At 36.7% G+C, this 21,125-nt stretch overlaps 1 protein-coding gene and 1 non-coding gene across 7 annotated transcripts in view; one reads left to right on the top strand and one right to left on the bottom strand.

Annotated features, from left to right (window-relative positions):
- The window catches only part of DGKB (diacylglycerol kinase beta), a 799,100-nt gene that overhangs the window by 491,372 nt on the left and 286,603 nt on the right, over positions 1-21,125 (top strand). The gene's annotated exons all lie outside the window — the stretch shown is intronic.
- On the bottom strand, positions 2,323-2,395 carry TRNAC-GCA (transfer RNA cysteine (anticodon GCA)). Its single transcript has one exon. It is a non-coding gene; the product is annotated as a tRNA-Cys (tRNA).

The raw sequence follows: 21,125 nt of genomic DNA, 5'->3' as shown, positions 1-21,125 counted from the left end.
CTGCTTATTTAACTTATATGCAGAGTACATTATGAGAAACACTGAACTAGATGAAACACAAGCTGGAATCAAGATTGCTGGGAGAAATATCAATAACCCCAGATATGCAGATGACACCACCCTTAGGGCAGCAAGTGAAGAGCAGCTAAAGAGCCTGTTGATGAAAGTGAAAGAAGAGAGTGAAAAAGTTGGCTTAAATCTAAACATTCAGAAAATGAAGATCATGGCCTCCGGTCCCAACACTTCATGGCAAGTAGATGGGGAAACAGTGGAAAAACTGGCTGACTTTTTTTTTCTGGGCTCCAAAATCACTGCAGATGGTGATTGCAGCCATGAAATTAAAAGACGCTTACTCCTTGGAAGGAAAGTTATGACCAATCTAGACAGCATATTCAAAAGCAGAGACATTACTTTGTCAACAATGGTCCGTCTAGTCAAGGCTATGGTTTTTCCAGTAGTCATGTATGGATGTGAGAGTTGGACTGTGATGAAAGCTGAGTACCGAAGAATTGATGCTTTTGAACTGTGGTGTTGGAGAAGACTCTTGAGAGTCCTTTGGACTGCAAGGAGAGCCAACCAGTCCATTCTAAAGGAGATCAGTCCTTGGTGTTCATTGAAAAGACTGATGTTGAAGCTGAAACTCCAATACTTTGGCCACCTCATGCGAAGAGCTGACTCATTTGAAAAGACCCTGATGCTGGGAAAGATTGAGGGCAGAAGGAGAAGGGGATGGTGGAGGATGAGATAGCTGGATGGCATCACTGACTCTTTGGGCATGGGTTTGAGTGAACTCCGGGAGTTGGTGATGGACAGGGATGCCGGGCATGCTACCGTTTATGGGGTCGCAAAGAGTCGGGCATGACTGAGCGACTCAACTGAACTGACTGAATAGAATGGGAAATACTAGAGATCTCTTCAAGAGAGAATCTTCTCCAACACCACAGTTCAAAAGCATCAGTTCTTCGGCGTTCAGCTTTCTTTATGGTCCAACTCTTACTTCCATACATGGCTACTGTGAAAACCATAGCTTTGATTAGATGGACCTTTGTTGGCAAAGTAGTGTCTCTGCTTTTTAATATGCTATCCATGTTGGTGATAGCTTTTCTGCCAAGGAGCAAGCGTCTTTTAATTTCATGGCTTCACCATCATCTGCAGTGATTCTGGAGCCCAAGAAAATAGTCTCTCACTGTTTCCACTGTATCCCCATCTATTTGCCATGAAGTGATGGGACTGAATGCCATGATCTTAGCTGTTTGAATGTTGAAATATAAGCTGTCTTTTTCACTCTCCCCTTTCACTTGCATCAAGAGGCTCTTTAGTTCCTCTTCACTTTCTGCCATAAAGGTTGGTCATTTGAAATGGCTCAACTGGAATTCCATTACCTCCACTAACTTTATTCACAGTGATGCTTCCTAAGGCCCACTTGACTTCACACTCCAGGATGTCTGACTCTAGGTCAGTGATCACACCATCATGGTTATCTGGGTCATTAAGATCTTTTTTGTATAGTTCTTCTGTGTATTCTTGCCACCTCTTATTATCTTCTGCAAGTTCTCATTAGTTATCTATTTTATATATAGTAGTGTGTATACTGTTTGGATGCATGCATGTTCAGTCACCCAGTTGTATCTGACTCTTTGTGACTCCATGGACTGCACCATGCCAGACTCCTGTGTCCGTGGCATATTCCAGGCAAGAATACTGAAGTGGGTTGCCATTTCCTTCTCCAGGAGATCTTCTTGACCAAGTGATTGAATCTGTATCTTCTGCATTGGCAGGCAAATTATTTACCACTGAGTCACCAGGGAAGCCTGTTAATGTTTGTATATGTCAACCCCAATCTCCCAATTTATCCCTTTCCCTTTTTCCCCTGGTAGCCGTAAGTATGCTTTCTGTATCTGTGACTCTAGCTGTTTTGTGAATAAGTTAATTTGTATGGTGAATGATTTTTATTCATTTTAAATGTTACTTATCAAATCTTTCTGTTGAAGTTCAAGAATAATCTTTTTTTGGGTGAAGTAACAGGAAAATATTCAGAAACTATATGAAAATTTTCATAGTCTGAAATAAAAGATGATTACTTATTCTAACAGCTTTTACCACTCAAAAAATTTATAGCTTATCTCACTGAACCATAGTAAGTCTGTTTGTTATGTTTCCCTGAAGTGTTTTATGTGAACACTGAAGTGAAGTGAAGTGAAGAAGCTCAGTCATGTCCGACTCTTTGCGACCCCATGGACTGTAGCCTACCAGGCTCCTCTGTCCATGGAATATTCCAGGCAAGAGTGCTGGAGTGGGTTGCCGTTTCCTTCTCTAGGAGATCTTCCTGACCCAGGGATCGAACCTGGGTCTCCTGCATTGCAGGCAGACACTTTACCATCTGAGCCACCAGGGAAGCTGTGAACACTGAAGTTCCTAGTTATTTCGCAGTTTTTATTTTATTCTAGTGTAGTGTCTATATATAACAACAATAAAATAAGTGTAAATACTGAATTCTTTGATATTATGCAATTAATCATCTTAAATATACTCAAAAATGTAGAATCCTATAACTTAGAATGAGATTTCAAAAAACACTTTTGTTGTTGCTCTGTCCCTCAACCATGTCCAACTATTTGCTACCTTATGAACAGCAGCATGCCCGGCTTCCCTGTCCTTCACTATCTCCTGATGTTTGCCAAAACTCGTGTCCATTGAGTCGGTGATGCCATCCAACCATCTCATCCTCTATTGACCCCTTCTCCTCCTGCCTTCAATCTTTCCCAGCATTCTGGTCTTTCCCAATGAGTCAGCCCTTTGTATCATGTGGCCAAAGTATTGGAGCTTCAGTATTAGTCCTTCCAATCAATATTCAGGATTGAGTTCTTTCAGTATTGATTGGCTTGATCTCCTTGCTGTCCAGGGAGTTCTCAGGAGCCTGCTTTAGCACCACAACTTGACAGCATCAGTTCTTTGGCACTCAGCCTTCTCCATGGTCCAACTCTCCCATCCATACATGAGTACTGGAAAAACCATGGCTGTGACTAAACAGACCTTTTTCAGCCAAGTGATGTCTCTGCTTTTTAATACACTGTCTAGGTTTGTCATAGGTGTTCATCCAAGGAGCAAGCATCTTTTAATTTCATGGCTTCAGTCACCATCTGCAATGATTTTGGAGCCCAGGTAAATAAAATTCTGTCAATATTTCCATTGTTTCCCCATCTATTTGCCATGAAGTGATGGGACTGAATGTGATGATCTTAGCTTTTTGAGTGTGAGTTTTAAGACAGCTTTTTCACTCTCCTGTTTGACCTTCATCAAGAGGCTCGTTAGTTCTTCCTCACTTTCTGCCATCAGGGTGGTGTCATCTGCATTTCTGAGATTATTGATATTTCTCCTGGCAATCTTGATTCCAGCTTGTGCTTCATCCAGCCCAGCATTTTGCATGATGTACAGTTCATAGAAGTTAAATAAGCAGTGTGACAGTATACAGCCTTGAGGTACTCTTTTTCCAATTTTTTAACTAATCTGTTCTTCCCTGATTGTTTCTGTTACTACTTGACCTAAATGCAGGTTTCTCAGGAGGCAAGCAAATTGGTCTCATATTCCTGTCTCTTTAAGGATTTTCCAGTTTGTTGTGATCCACACAGTCAAAGGCATTAGCGTAGTGAATGAAGCAGAAGTAGATGTTTTTCTGGAATTCCCTTGGTTTCTCTATGATCCAAACAATGTTGGCAGTTTGATCTCTGGTTCCTCTGCCTTTTCTAAATCCATCTTTAGTACTTCTGTAAGTTCTTAGTTCATGTACTGTTTAAGCCTAACTTGAAGGATTTGGGGCATTACCTCACTAGCATGTGAAATGAGCACAATTGTGCAATAGTTTGAAAAGAAAACAATCCTTAGTGAAAATAGTAGAGAAGCAGAGAACTTATATATCTTCCCCAATGTCATAGAATGCTTTATTGGAAAAGCGAAAATATATCAGTTCCTATGATTCTCACTCTTTCTATCATATATATATATATCTTTAATATCAATGATATACATAGTAACTGTTAGCATGTGATTGTATCAGAAACTTAACATGAAGGGAAAAAAGTCATCCCATGAGCGATGTCTGGTGAGCAGAGCACAGTCTTGACCATTGAAAGCATGAGCTGCAACTTAGAAAAGATTTCCGTTAGTCGTCCACCAAAGGAAATGTTGAGTAACTTTGATTGGAGTTATAGAAATGAACTAATTTAAATTATTTATGAATAAATTTAAAGTTAAGTGCAAGATTTTGGTCCTGATACATAATCTAAGAAAATTTTAAATTTTGCTCTTGATGATTTAAAAAATGAAAGTGAAATCTTCCAAAATATCAAAGTTCCCCAGTTTCATAAGACAGCTGAGAAGAAGCACCACAGAATTTTATTCATTTAGATAAAATGAAATCAAAGCAAAGCCGTATTTATAAATACATGAATATAATATGACTCAAAGTTAATCATTGATTTTATGCATAAAGCCAAACCAATTTAAATACTTACTAGAAAATAAACCTTCCAAAAAGAAATAGATGTATTTACTTGTAATTACTTTATATGTCATTCATTCACTATTTTTGCACACTTTTTTTTTAACATGTTTACATCAGGAAATATGTGTTAACTTTTAAATCCATTCTTTACTAATACTCTGTTGTAGTATTTTATTGATTTAAACATAAATCACATTAAAAAGACTTGAAATGATTTGCTGTCTTATTTGGAGTATTTAAATTATACATAGTTATCAAATTATGTGCACAAGAAATAAAATTTTAATGGATAAGTTACTAAGGGGATCAAATCAAATGACTCAGCTTGTCAGAAATGTGAAGTGCCCTTCACACATCCCTAAGGCTGGAGATTGTTATTTCACAACTCTGCCAACCTATTCAGTATTAAGCCAAGGAATGTGTGGAGCTTTTATTCCCAGTTACAGGAATCTATAATTTTAAAAAAAGTTCTATCATGTTATTTGAAAAAAAAAAATTCTATATCATGACATACAGATACTTCAGATTATTTCAGGGTTGGTTGGTTGGTTTGTTTTGTTTTGTTTTGTTTTGTTTTTTTCTTGCAGCGTACCTATTCTCTTCTTTAGGTAGCAGAAGTAAAGAATTTTAATGCTGTAAGAGACAGATAATGTAGGCAAATTCTTGAATTACACTTGTAAAGAAACTAAAACTTGGATTAATTAAATATCTGAAACAGGTGCCCCTCTTTTTTATTGGCAGAGATGAGAGCAAGCCCTTGCACCTGACTTCTGGAAAGGGACTTTTCAGCTATACTGTACTGTTACCATCTCCAGGGCAATATGGAAATACCCTTGATATCATGTGATTCTTTTCAGCTGTTCAGATAAATTTAAAAATCATCCCCAAATTTGCTCTGTTCTGCTTTCAGAGCATAAACTTTGCTTAACCTCCTTCATATTCCTTATACACACTTTTTCTCTGCCCTGTCTAGTATCTTACAAACTTTCACTTTCAGTGAGAAAGTTTGGAAAGTTTCACTTTCTAAACTCTAGACATATGGAATGGATATTCATTTGTCCTTAGTATTCATCTGCTTCATCTTTTAATTGTTATGTATTAAGGCATCTTTTACCAGTATTCATTTACTCTTTTTCTTAAACTGCCTGAGAAAGATTGTAAGCCTGTAAAGTTAAAATATGTACAATCTATTTAAAATAATGTAAATATTATTGATTCATTCTTCTGCTCATTTTTTAATAGTTTTATTGCTTTTTTTTGATGTTGAGTTGTGTGAGCTGTTTATGTGTGGTGAATATTAACACCACATCAGTCATATCATTTGCAAATATCTTCTTTTCTATAAATTATCTGTTGTTTTTTTCATGATTTCTTATGCTGTGCAAAAAATTTTAAGCTTCATTAGGTCCCATTTGTTTATTTTTGCTTTTGTTTCCTTTGCTTTAAGAGGTGGATACATATTGTGATTTATGTCAAAGATTGTTCTGTCTACATTTTCCTCTAGGAATTTTGTAGGTTCTGGTCTTACATTTAAGTCTTTAAAGCAATTTGAGTTTATTAGAGAATGTTCTGATTTCATTATTTTACAATTAGCTGCCCAATTTTCTCAGCACCACTTACTGTAGAGACTGTTTTCTACATTTATCTTCTGTTTCTTTGTTGTAGATTAACTGTAAGGGTGAGGGTTTATTTCTGGGCTGGATTATTGTAGATTTAGCCTCTAACCTCTAAGAGCAAACCTCTGTTCTTAATATGCCCTAATCTCTCCCACTGGAAAACAGAGTCTTTTATTTGCATAGTTTATGCCCTTCTATGGTGGCTCAGATGGTAAAGAATCCGCCTGCAATGCAGGAGACCTGAGTTCAGTCCCTGGGTCAGGAAATCCCCTGGAGAAGGGGATGGCTACCCACTCCAGAATTCTTGCCTGGGAAATCCCATGGACAGAGGATGGCCATGGGATCGCAAAGAGCTGGACACAACTCTTTGCTCTTATGCTTTCATGCCCTTCTAGCTAATCTGGTTTATAGCCCCTTTTCTTTATAGCCAAAATGCTGAAGGAGTTTTCTATATTTCCTGTTTCCACTACTCAAGTCTGATCCAATCTTACCTACGTGGATCACACGTTTTTTTGTGGGTGCCAGTGACTTTCATGTCACTTTCTTCAGTGAGATTCCTTTTAACCAATTCTTACATGAGCTTTCTGCAGGGTTCATTACAGTTCAGTTCAGTCGTGTCTGAGTCTTCGTGACCTCACGCACTGCAGCATGCCAGGCTTCCCTTTCTATCCCCAACTCCCTGATCTTGCTCAAACTCATGTCCATCGAGTTGGTGATGCCATCCAACCATGCCATTCACTGTCCTCCTCTTCTGCTCTTGCCTTCAATCTTTCCCAGCATCAGGGTCTTTTCCAGTGAGTCAGGTCTTAGCATCAGGTGGCCAAAGTTTTGGAGCTTCAGCTTCAGCCTCAGTGCTTCCAGTGAATATTCAGGACTGATTGCCTTCATGATTGACATTACAGTTGGATACTTCTAAAAACATTTTTTTTTTCACTTGAATACTATGATAGCATATCTCTAGCAACTTCTACTCTATCTCCCCTTCAGGATTATTCCCCTTTCATCTGGAATAGCTAAAGACTCATTATTAACCCCTTTTACCTTTACTTTGTTGACCCCATATGTGATTCTTAAATGTACATGCAATCCAGATTTCTCCTCAGAACCAGGCTAGTTTATCCAATTGCCTCATTGCCATCTGCTCTTGCATGTTTTGAAGGTAAATTCAAGGTAAGGATATATAAAATGGATTTAATAACTTTCCTCCTGAAACTTGATGCCATTCCAACATTTGCTCTCTCTTGGAATGGCAGCACTGTTCTTCTCATTTTGCAAGTTAGGGTCCTATAAACCACCTTCATCAGCTCCTTCTCACTCAGTATTGCCCCTTTCTGTGCCCTGTCCCTGTACTGACTGTTTAAGTGACGTACTGTCTTTTGATTTTCATAACTCTAGAAGGAAGATACTATCATTTTCTTCACACTGTACTCTCCATATCCAATCCACTGTTAAATAATTTTAGTTTTGCCTCATAAGTAAATTTTAGATTTATCACTTCATTTCATTTCTGTTGACACCTTCCTCATTCAAGGTCCTGTAATCTCTCACTTGTATTTCTCAGATAACTTCACAGTTCTCTTCCCTGTTACACACTTTTCTATACACTTTTCCTTTATAGCATTATTCCAATTACTATTTGAAATCTGTTCATGAGATTATTCTGACAATGTCTGTCTCCCAGATTGTATTATAGAAACCTGTGCTTTGTGTTTATCTTTTCTGAGAACTTTTATCATCAGATATTAGTGTGGTATCTGCTTTATAGCAGAAATTCATTATATATTTTTTAATGAATGAATGTTTAGATGTCCATTTTTCTCTGTGCTTACACATGTATGCACACTGTTATACGTACACATCATATGTCTACACATGACCTTCACATATAAATAGCTGCTCTTAAACTTATCCCATATACATATGTATACAAATTTTGATAATCAAGCGTATGTATACAATCTTTTTTTTCTTATATCAACATGGCCTAGTTTTATTAAATAATTTTATTATTTTTTCTATAGTAATACTTAAATGGCTGTGTATTATCCCACCACATGAATGTGAAAAGATGTTTTAAATCACCATCATCTTATTTTACTGTTATAGATGATAACTTGGTTAGCATCTTTGATATTAAGCTCTGTTTATATCTGTAATTAGTTCCAGATAAAAACAAGGAGATAAAGGAGCATAATGAAATACTAGCGGTTTCAATCCTTCAGATTAATTGCTCTTAAAAGCAATTATTATTTGTCAGATCTAATGTTTGTTATGTTGTTTATTTGACAAGCATCCTGTAAGATGGTTATTATGATCTCCATTGTACAGAAAGGTAAGTTAAGACTCATGGCATGAAGGAAACTACTGGGATTATAAGGCAAGCAAATGGAAAGTCAACAATTTGAGTCCTAGTCTATCTGATTACATTAAGACTTATTAATAATAGGCTATACTCATTTTAAATTTCTTTCCCTCCAGAGAATTTATACTAGTCTATACTTCTGTATTTCCATATCTGTGCCATCGGTACTAATGCTCTTTCTAGTCTTACTGAGGAAATATATTTTTTCCATTTAAAGACATATGAATTTATTTCTAGTACATTGTTATATGTTTGAGTATAAGTAAGTTTCAGTACATTTGTATCTTTCTCTGAGTTGCCTGGTCTTTTATCATTTGTATTGGTATATTTTTTTAATATGATTGATTCTCCAGAGCTCTGTCTATATTAAGGGCATTAACTATGTGCCTCATATGTTACAGGTGTTTTCCTATTTTGTTAATTTTCTTTTAGCTTAGTTTATGAAGTGTATATGTGTATGTGTGTGTTTACTTTTAATGTTGCAATCAATTTAGCTCTTGTTTAGTCAAATAATTTAAAACTATATGCTTTTATCATATTGAAGATTTGACTTTTGACGACATTTTAATAATGGGTATAGGTTAAATAATTCTTGAAAGAAGTGTGCTTAGAAATATAAATTGTAAATATGGCTGGTTATATAAGTAGATAAAATTTATTTCAGGTGTGTCTTGCTGAGTAAAAATGTCTTAGAGATAGGAATAGCAAAAGGTTTTAGAAATAGAATGAATGTACACATGAAATGAGTTTGGAACAAAATGAATAGAAAGTTACCCATAACCAGACTTCATAAAAATATATGCTATTATAAATTTTAAAATATGTTAAAAGATTCTGCTAAAAGATTGTTTTTGAAAAGTATGTATATGTGTATGTATGTATGTCTCTACATATATGTGTGTATGTATGTATGCACATACATATATGTGTTTATATACACATATGTATGCATATACATATATATCTGTGTGTGTATTTACATATATATGTAAACAGGCTTGGTGTGATTAAAATATCAAAATAATTGATGGAAGAATAGCTAAGGGATTTACATATGAATAGGGTGTTGTAAATTGTAGCATCATAGTGTTATATTCATTGAAATTCCATGACTGTTGCTATAATGAAAAAAATGTAAAATGTTAAAAAATTTAAAATAAAAAATGCAGTGAACTAGAGGAAATAAGATTATAGAATAAGTTAGAAATGGCAATAGTTGCATAAATTTGCAGAGTACCTCCCCAGATTACTTTACTCTCACCTCAGTATAATAAAAGAAAGTGAAAGTGCTAGTCTCTCAGTCTTGTTGACTCTTTGCAACCTCATGGACGGTTGCAACCTCATAGCCTGCCTGACTTGTCTGTCCGTGTAATTCACCAGGCAAGAATATTGGAGTGGGTAGCCATTCCCTTCTCCAGGGGATCTTCTTGACCCAGGGACTGAACCAGTGTCTCCTGTGTCTCCTGTACTGGCAGATGGATTCTTTACTGACTGTGCCACCAGGAGCATCCCATGAACAGAGGAGCCTGGCAGGATACAGTCAGTGGGGTCTCAGAGTTGAACATGACTGAGCGACTAACACTTTCAGTATAATAAATTATCTAAACATTTCCTGTTTACCTAAAAGCCTGGTAACATTAATAATGTGGTTAACTTCACTCTCATATATGCTGTGTATATGAATGCTTTGTTCTATAATCCTTCTATATAGCCTATTGTGTGTGTGTGTGTGTGTGTGTGTGTTAGTTGCCTAGTCATGTCCGACTCTTGGCAACCCCATAGACTGCAGCCCACCAGGCTCCTCCATCCATGGAATTCTCCAGGCAAGACCACTGGAGTGGGTTGCCATTTCCTTCTCCAATTGCCTGTTTTAACTGAACCATACTGATCATATGATTGTCAATAAATATATAGTTGTTTGCTTATTGATTTGAAAAATTTCTTTATTTCAGTGCTTACTCTCCCCAAGATAAAATTTGGAGTACTTCCATGATAATTGACATGTCCCTGATTTCTTCTGACACCCAGCACTTATTAATAATGCCTAGCTGATTGTTAAACCTTCAGAGACCAAAACCTCAAATGAGTAACGGATTGCTACACGCTGGGTAAAGGATATGTTTTACTTTGTCAAGAACCACCATATTTTTTCTTCATAACTTTATGTGCAAAATGTGTTCTACCTCCTTAGAGTATATATTATATAACCTTAGCTCCAAGTGAATAACAGTTATCAATATGGTCCCCCAAGAATTGAAAAGTGATGTCTTCTGGTGTTGTTGGATTTTGTATTTTGTACAAAACTGTTGTAGAGTTGACAATTCTCTCACCTCTAACATCTTCCTGTGTCAATATGCATAGTTTCCAACAATTGTATTTTACTGATCATATACTGTTTATGCAGAGAAAAATACAGAGAACATAGTTAACACAAAGTTACCCACACACCCCCTCCATGTGTTTCCCAGAGGATGGGAGCTTCTATTTTTAATGCTCCATTATTGTTCTATCCAGGCTGTTACTCTTGTTTTCATCTAGAGGAGAGCAGCAGGGTTTAATCTTTGAAATTTAATTCCTAATTCTGTTTATTCTATCTGTCCTTATTGGTAGTTCTGTTGACCTCCCATTCACTTGCCAGTAGTCTCAAGGTACCTGATATATAATATTTGTCTTCATTCTTATTGCATCATCATTTGAATTCTTCACTCTCTATCTTTAATCACAGATTTTGTCATATTACTTTGTAATACAACTCATTAGAAAAGGTGGATTATTTTTCCCCACATCATTAATCTCAATTTGAGTCATGTAATTTATTTGGGGCGGTACAATGTTAGTATATATTAATTGAGTTAAGGCTCTCATTTGTTTGTATGGTTAGACTTGCCTCTTGTCCTCTTGTCACCCAAAATAGGAAGAACATGCCGAGGCATTTCTTTCCCATCAGCTTGGCCACCCAAATGAGAACAACATAGGGGAGATCAAAATACTGCAGCAAAGATCCCACACAAGCACCTTAGCACAAAGTGGCCTAGGTGAGCCCAACCTTGATCAACTAAATACAGTCAAACTGAACACCCATGGGCTAAAGACCATAATGTTTGTTATTATATACTAGTGAGAATTTTGAAATTGTTTATTAGTGACCAAAGCTAATTAGCAGATATTATAATTACTTAATACATTTGATGAAGCCAAATCCATTTTAGCAACTTTTTAGCTTTTAAGATTATCGTTGCTGAAATTCATGAACTAAAAGAACTATCATTTCCATCGTGTTCCTCTACTCCTTGTCATATTCATATGTAAAATATATCATTGCCCTCACTCTCTGACTTCTGTTTTTTATCCTTTTTGCTCTCTCACTCCTGCATTCCTTCTTAATTGCTTTTTGACTTCAAAAAAACCTCATGTATTGATGCCTCCATTTTTTTCCCATAACTGTCAGCATCTCCTTGAGTTAAACTTTCTATTCAATACAGAACCCATCGTCACTCACTTGAGTAAATCCTCACCTAGTCTTTCTCTTTCATTTGCTATATATTTTTCCTGCAAATCCCAAACATAGATCAAGCCACAATTTATATTCTTTCTTCAGTCAGACTAGTAGTATAATTGTGGGAAATTGTATAACTTAAATAACTCCACAAAATGAGATGCAAATATTGCCATAGCTCATGAATTATTCAAGATACTACTTAGCTTAAAACCAGAAAGTGTAAGATCTTCTAGAGGTTTCTCTCACTCTCTTTATTTCCCAGAGTGAAAAGGTTTAGACAGTTGCAAAGTGGGCCAGTTCTCTGCACCCTTAAGCTTGTTTTCCTTCTAAAGAAATCGAGGTCACTATCAAAATTTATTTCTAGTTTTCCATACAGAGCCATCTTTCTGGGAGTCAGCCAGATAGGGCCTGTAAGTGTGGTCTTGATCAGGAATATATAACTTTTGTCTGTTTCCCATCTTCTTATATCAGGGATAGGCAGTATTTTTCTTTATATCGCTAAAAATATAGTATTTACAGGTGATCATCTTTCACTTCTCAGTAGGGTCCTTTCCCCAAAGTATTGAATATAGTGAGCCTTAATGACCTGAAGAATCTTCTGCTACTTCTAGCCCACTGTGTTCTCAGATCAATTCCTTGACCTTTGCTTTTTCTGCTAGAAGGTTGAATTCTTAGGGTGAATTTGCCAGGTTATTGGGTCATCTGGCATTGGATTTGGCTTTCAGCCACTGAAAGCTGTTGATAAGGAAGATTTTTATTAATAATGGTACAATGGGGGAAAAGGAAAGAGAAGCAAAGAGCACTTTTGGTATATTAGAGAAGACTGACGATTATCGTATACTAACGCATATGGCACCCCACGCCAGTACTCTTGCCTGAAGAATCCCATGGACGGGGGAGCCTGGTGGGCTGCCATCTATGGGGGTGCACAAAGTCAGACACGACTGAAGCGACTTAGCAGCAGCAGCAGCAGCAACGCATATACATGGAATCTAGAAAGATGGTACTGATGAACCTATTTGCAGAACAGAAATGGAGACATGGACATTGAGAACACACTTATGGACATGGTTGGTGGGGAGGAGGGAGAAGGTGAGATGTATGGAGAGAATAACATGGAAACATACATTACCATATGTAAAATAGATAGCCAAAGGGAATTTGCTGTATGACTCAGGGAACTGAAATCAGCTCTGTAACAGCCTAGAGGGATGTGATGGGGAGGGAAGAGGGAGGGATGTTAGAGTGGGAGGGGACATGGGTTGAGGTTGAGTGGGAACATGTAGGATGAGGTAATCAAAAAATACATATGTCCATTCCCTATGTCTGTTTCTCCATTGTTTCCCTGTAAATAGATTCTTCAGTACCATTTTTCTAGATTCTGTATATACACATTAGAATATGGTTTTTATCATTCTCTTTCTGACTCAATTCACTCTGTGTAATAGGTTCTAGGTTCATCCACCTCATCAGAACTGACTCAAATGGTTCCTTTTTATGTTCATTTTAATGGCTGAGTAATATTCCATTACTGTGTGTATGTACCACAGCTTCTTTATCCATTCATCTGTCAATGGACATCTAGGTTGCTTCCATGTTCTAGCCGTTGTAAATAGTGTTGCAGTGGGGAGGCGAGGGTGAGATGTTTGGAAAGGGTAACATGGAAACTTACATTACCATATGTAAAATAGATAGCCATTGGGAATTTACTGTATGACTCAGGAAACTCAAATAGGGGCTCCATATCAACCTAGAGGGGTGAGATGGGAGGAAATTTCAAAAGGGAGGGGATATATGTATACCAATGGCTGATTCATGTTGAGGTTTGACAGAAAACAGCAAAATTCTGTAAAACAATTGCCCATCAATAAAAAATAAATTAATTTTTTTTTAAAGTACGTACAGACCACTGCATTGGGAAGTTCATTATGAAATGAGGTTGCATCTCTCTTTTCATCACTGGGCTCAGTTTCTGGCATATGGTGACTACCCAGTAAACGTTAATTTCATGCAACAGGATCACCTTGAATACTGAGTTCTAATTTGATTTGAGGAATAGTTTATAGCAGAGTAAATCAATTGAGTGTATATGCTAGTTTGTTGCTAGGGAGAATGAAGAATGAAATAAAGTCTGTATGTGGATTTGCTCGTTTAAATGTTTAGTTGACCAGGTTTGGATGACATAGCATAGCATTCAATAAAGAGAAGCCAATGATAGCATTTTTGTTTCAGATTTCTGATGTGGAAAGCAGAGTGTGGCTTCTTAAAAAAAGAGTAGATTAAATGGAGAGATCTGAGAGTATGTGTAGATACATCTCACAATATCAGCATTAAACAGTTTCTAGCCTACTTTACTCTGACATTTTTACCTAATACCTATGTTTGACTGTAGGAGGAAAGGATTTTCAACCTTTCTAAACTGACTTTGTATATTACAGTAAGCATGACTTTGGATATATACTTCTTTCTGACATGATTAAATGGATGAACTCTCTGAAAACTATCTTCCTCAAAGGAATTCTTTTACTTCTTTCTTAAAAGAAGGTCTTGTGCTCATGGCTAAAAAATTATAACAATTAGATAAGTGGGGGTGCTGGTATAATGTAACCTTGCTTTCACATTCAGTGAAGATGATAATCACTAAGCAAATTAACAAAGTGCACGCACACACACACACCTGTATCACAGGTCTTGATTTTAGGTGTCTATCCTCCCAGTTTCCATGATTCATATAGAGTTTACTGGTTTCAATAACAATCTTTGTCAAAGGCTATTTGAAAAGAGCAAGTCACTGTGGTGGTTAGGTAGATGACAAAGTGGTCATATGTAAATAGTTTCTGAGGTCTTTATGTGAGAAGTTCACTTCCTTATTGAAAACTAATGGATACTTTGGGACACTAATTAGTGTTCCCTAAGAGTTCTCCAAGAGGAATTGCGTTGGAATTGATGTGAATTGGCAGAAAGCAGCATAAATTGATTTGATCACTAAAAGGCCTTGCATTTGAGGCTTTTTTTTTTTTAAAGTGGAAAATGGTCCCCCAATGAAAACATATATCATAGAAGAATGAGGGAAGAGAAGATAAAGAAAATTGAATGTTTGTCATTGATCAATTATTCAGAATCAATTATGGTTTGTGAAGGAAAGCATGCTGTGCCAAAGCCAAACCAAACTCAAATAAGCATGAGAATTAATTACTTTCATGCTTGTATAAGGCTAGAGGAAGGAGGGTGCAGTATCTGTTGGCAGAAATGTAGTAGGAGCAGAAAATTATGATGACACAGTGAGATTCCTTACTCCAGAATGTCAGATATTTTGTTATCAAGGAAGGGATTCTGAAGTCAGTTTAGAAGAGAAGTATTGGAGTTCTCTAGAGAGATAGAACCGATAGAATGGATATATACTATAGTATATATATAACACATGTAATAAAACATATAAAAGCTTATATGCACATGGTATATATGTATGTACGTACATATATATGTATATATACACATATGTATATAAGAGAAAGCATGCTAAGTCACTTCAGTCGTGTCTGACTCTGTGCGACCTAATGGACAGCAGCCCACCAAGCTCCTCTGTCCACAGAATTCTCCAGGCAAGAATACTGGAGTGGGTTGCCATTTCCGTCTCCAATATAGGATAAAGAAACATTTTATGAAATTGACTCATGTGGTTGGATTGTGGGACTGACAAAATTTACAGAGCAAGCTAGCAGGCTGGAAGTTTTGCCTAAACTGGCATTACAGTCATGAATCCAATGACTGAAAACTCAGGCAGGTTTTCTGTGCTGCAGTCTGGGGAGCAGAATCCCTTCCCCCAAAGGGACCATTGTCTTTTCTCTTAATGCATTCAACTGATTGGATAAGGCCTACCCACATTTCGGAGGGTTACCTACTTTATTCAAAGTCAGCTAGTTTAAATGTTAATCTGAAAACCACCTTCACAATAGCACATCAACTGATGTTTGACCTAGTATCAGTGTTTGAACATCATGGGCTGACCAAGTGGACACCTAAAATTAACTAACAGACTTAACTGTACCTACTTATAGCCAGGTCTGTGCTATAGATAATAAACTCTCACATTTTGATAACTAGTTTTACATACTACATAGTCATAAATTTCATATTCTCCCAACATTATTGCAAGTTAAGCAGGGAAGGAAATTTGAGTCCACTGACATAAATAAGGGAACAGAATCATTCAAAACATTAAAGTCTTAAATTGTACATTGAAGTTCACATCCAGTGTCATAAAGAATATAATTAGCAGCCAATATAAAATTGTTAATAAGAAAATATATTCCTAGAATTCAAATTAGGTGTTATTAGGGTTATTTTCGGAGAAGGCAATGGCACCCCACTCCAGTACTCTTGCCTGGAGAATCCCATGGACAGAGGAGCCTGGTGGGCTGCAGTCCAAGGCGTCGCTGAGTCGGACACGACTGAGCGACGTCACTTTCACTTTTCACTTTCATGCATTGGAGGAGGAAATGGCAACCCACTCCAGTGTTCTTGCCTGGAGAATCCCAGGGATGGGGGAGCCTGGTAGGGTGCCGTCTATGGGGTCTCACAGAGTCGGACACGGCTGAGGCGACTTAGCAGCAGCAGGAGTAGCAGGGTTATTTTGGTATGAACATCTTTATCATTAAATTAAAATTATTCTATGCATTTGAATTTGTAAACAGCTTCAATTTAGCTTGAAATATTTTTACTTAACAGAAATTGGTAAACTGTGACAAAATAATTTTGATGGTAAGAATGATTCTGTCTTCTTCTTTTGAAAAATGTGAAAATCATTTAAGAAATGAAACATACCTACTTCTCTCAGATAACCTGTATCTATATCTAGAGGGAAGGAGAGAGAATTAAAGAGGAATCCGTCAGTCTCTGCAAAGGAATCTGAAGTCCCCCTCCCTCTGAAGGAGACTGAAAAGTCTTTTCACAGTTGAAAAGGGGCAGTGATTCGTATTTGTTGAACAGGATGTGTGTATGCCTGTGTGTGCATATATAAATGATAGGGTTTTTTCCCCTTGAGATGGATTATCCCTCCTATGGAATTACTCTTATTTGCAGATGTCATACATAAAGAGAGAAATTTGTCTACCAGTATTTTAAACGTCTCCCCCAGTGAGGCAGTGTTTCCCTTTCACTGCCCCTGAGTTGAATTTTTTGAGCTGAGAAAGGTTGAAGAGTCTCTCCATTTTTAAAGAGTGAATTTGTTAACTATAAAGCTAGAAAGACATTATTATACTAATTATCTAAAACATTTTAAAACTAGCCTAATGCAAACGATTATGTTTGGAGTTAATGAAGCACCGATTCCCCTAATATAGTCGAGTAAAGGGAAGAAAGATCTTTTGCCAATAAAAATCTCATCAGGTGATGGCCTTGACAGAACATCCCACTATTCCTGTCAGCCAGAGCTGTCATAAACAAACCACTGATGAGACAATGACAATAATTAACACTGTGTTAATGGGATATGGAACTTCACATTTATTTTTTCAGCTACAGTGAACTGAATGAATGCCAAGCAGTGCACATGGCTTAACATCATAACATGTTTCTCCTTTATTTACTGGGGTTATGTTGGCTCTCTTGTGTTACTAACCAGAGATATGCTTCCTTAGGCTCATGGGATGGTAGATAAGGATACTAATATGTTGGAAATACAACAGCTATGTTCACATCACCATTAAAGGTTAAGAGTAAATAAATTGACTTCATCTGGACTTTGTTTTGATTAAGACTATGGCAGTTTGACCCTGTACAATGGAAGATACTTTGGATTATGATTGTAATTCTAAGGGAGGACATCTTTTTAAAAAAAATCAGAAGTTTGAGCCCACAATTAAAATAATAAGAGGCAATGGATTGTATGAGAGATATATGGTCATTGACAGAATTAGATTATTAAAGTCAGGAGAGGTGCTGGCTAGTGCTGCTACAAGAAAGAATTTTTGGTGGTATTTTTGTAGCAAGGTGTCACATTCTAACACAGGGTACCAAATTAAGTTAAGAAGCAGTGAAGGATAGCTTGGCCCATAGGTTCCATGGAACTTCCTTTATTGTACATCTCTAGACCCATCACTTCAGTCTAACATGTTTATACTCTCCTGTAATTTTAAATGTGTATCTAAAAGATCTCTCCCTCTTGGCATTGCTTCTTTTCAATAAGATATTTATGGAACACATGAATACTTCCTAAAGCCGCCTTTTAGGCTTAATAAATTTCATCTTACATGAGGAACAAACATGGTAAGTCTAGACAGATTTTTTTTTCTTTCATTTTAGCTTCTCTGCTTGAACTTGAATCAAAGGAAGTAACTGTATTACATAAAATGCATTCAGTTGGAGAAATGGAACTGTTTTGATCTCTATTAAATACTGGAATTTTTTTTTTTTTTAAGTTTGAATGTACTCTAAAAAGTGGGATTATTTTTACCCTCCTGAATGACAAATCTTTCTGAACAGGCTTTCCAGCAATTAGTCTTGCTCTAATGCTATTTCTACACTGGCAAGACGAAGCCTGTGACTTGCCAGATATCTGGAGAATATGGTGCTTTCTGAACAGGCACCAGCATTTGTCCAAAAGCCAGAGTATACGCTTGTACTTGGCCAGTGTAGAAACAGCAGAAGAGGCCTGAAGTACTAAGATTATTATTGGATTAGCTGGGTGATTTCTCTCAGGAATCACTGCTTTACTTCTCTAAGAGTCACAAATTATTAAATGTAACGCAAGGAGATCTGTAGGTTATTCTGTTTACTGCATATGCATTACGTTTGGCATGACTGAGAACTGGAAGGAAGTAACATCATGATCCTAACTCTAAGGGAGAGCATATAGGGTGTTTTCATCTTAGACTCACAACTTAATTGAAAAAAATATGGGATTTCAAAATGAACTTTTAGAAAACTATTGCTACACACACTCTAGTGTACAAATGGTTTTAATAGTCTCGTAAATACTTGTGCAAACCATTCTTTGAAGTACTTTGAAATGAAATTCTGTTATTCTTGTCAGAATTAATGGTCGTTTTCATAATAATTTTTTTTGTTGATATTGTCATTATGTATCTCTTCTATCAAAATGGAAAAATCTTGGCAGTCGGAAGATTGTTAAATTTTCATTTTGTTAGATTCAAAGATTTCAAAATAATCTGTTCCCTGTTCTGCCTCATTCTGAGAACTTCAGGAGAAATGGCTTTTTAAAAGGACACCATGTTGAAGTAGATTTTCTTTGTCATTCTAGAAACATACACTTTGAATGTCACTTCCCAGTCTGTCTCAATTAAAGTGTGATCCCGTCTGTTTTTTTTTTTTTTTCCTTAAGCCGAAGGCAAAACTCACTTTTTCATAGGAGTAAATGTATAGGATAATCACTGTACATGGTAATCAACTTACTTGTCTCAAACCTTAGTGCTTGGCTATAGAATTAGTTAAAGGTTATAATGTGGGTCAATATAGAGTCTAATATTTTCATCTTTGTTTCTATTAGAGAAATATCCTTGTTTTAGAATTGAGGTACTAAGTGATCTCATGTGTTAATGATACAATATAATGATTCTGGATTTGACTAATATCAAATAAATTTTTCTGAATAATATTTCAGTTGATGGCATAAAATATAGCTATCAATAATTACTGAAGAACTGAACATTCAAGTGGTAAATTCCTTTTTATCCCCACAGTTATATCCATATTCAAAACACAGTTTTGTTGTTATTCAATTTCTCATTCATGTCTGACTCTTTGCAACCCCATGGACTAAAGCACACCAGGCTTCCCTGTCCTTCACCATCTCCCAGAGTTTACTCAAACTCATGTCCACTGAGTCGGTGATGCCATCCAACCATCTCAATCTGCTGTCGTCCCCTTCTCCTCCTGCCTTTAATCTTTCCCAGCATCAGAGTCTTTTCTAATCTTTTCTAAGGCTCTTCACATCAGGTGGTCAAATTATGGGAGTTTCAGCATCAGTCCATCTAATGAATATTCAGGATAGATTTCCTTTAGGATTGATTTGGTTCATCTCCTTACAGTCCAAGGGACTCTCAAGAGTCTTCTTCAACACCACAATTCAAAAGCATCAATTCTTCATGTTGAGCCTTCTTTTTATAGTCCAACTCTCACATCTATACATGACTAATGGAAAAACAACAGCTTTGACTAGACAGACCTTCATCAGCAAAGTAATAGCTCTGCTTTTTAATATGCTGTCTAGGTTGGTCATAGTTTTTCTTCCAAGAAGCAAGCATCTTTTGATTTCATGGATGCAGTTACCATTTACAGTGACTTTGGAGCCCAAGAAAATAAAATCTGCTACTGTTTCCCCATCTATTTGCCATGAAGTGATGGAGCCAGATGCCATAATTTTAGTTTTTTGAATGTTGAGTTTTAAGCCAGCTTTTTCACTTTCTTCTTTTCACTCTCATCAAGAGACTCTTCAGTTCCTCTTCACTTTCTGCCATAAAGCTGGTGTCATCTTCATATCTGAGGTTAGTGATATTTCTCCTAGAAATCTTGATTCCAGCTTGTGCTTCATCCAGCCAGGCGTTTTGGATGATAGACTCTGTATATAAGTTAAATAAGCAGGGTGACAGTATACAGCCTTGACATACTCCTTTCCCAATTTGGAACCAGTCTGTGGTTCCATGTCCAGTTCTAACTGTTGCTTCTTGACCTGCATACAGGTTTTGCAGGAAGCAGGTAAGGTAGTCTGGTATTCTCATCTTTTGAAGAATTTTCCACAGTTTGTTGTGATCTACATAGTCAAAGACTTTAGCATAGTCACTGAAGCAGAAGTAGATGTTTCTCTGGAATTCTCTTGCTTTTTCTATGATCCAACGGATGTTGGCAATTTGATCTCTGGTTCCTCTGCCTTTTCTAAATCTAGCTAGAATATCTGGAAGTTCTCAGTTCATGTACTGTTAAAACCTGGCTTGGAGAATTTTGAGCATTACTTTGCTAGCATATGAAATTAGTGCAGTTGTGCTGTAGTTTGAACATTCTTTGACATTGCCCTTCCTTGGCATTGAAGACGACTGATTTTTTCCAGTCTTGTGGCCGTACTGAGTTTTCCATATTTGCTGGCTTACTGAGTGTAGCACTTTAACAGCATCATCTTTTTACTGAGCATGG

Source organism: Capricornis sumatraensis, chromosome 5 (genome assembly GCF_032405125.1).
Source record: "Capricornis sumatraensis isolate serow.1 chromosome 5, serow.2, whole genome shotgun sequence".
Classification (NCBI taxonomy): domain Eukaryota; kingdom Metazoa; phylum Chordata; class Mammalia; order Artiodactyla; family Bovidae; genus Capricornis; species Capricornis sumatraensis.
The sequence above is the reverse complement of the archived record's forward strand: the minus strand, read 5'-3'. Positions and strand labels throughout refer to the sequence as shown.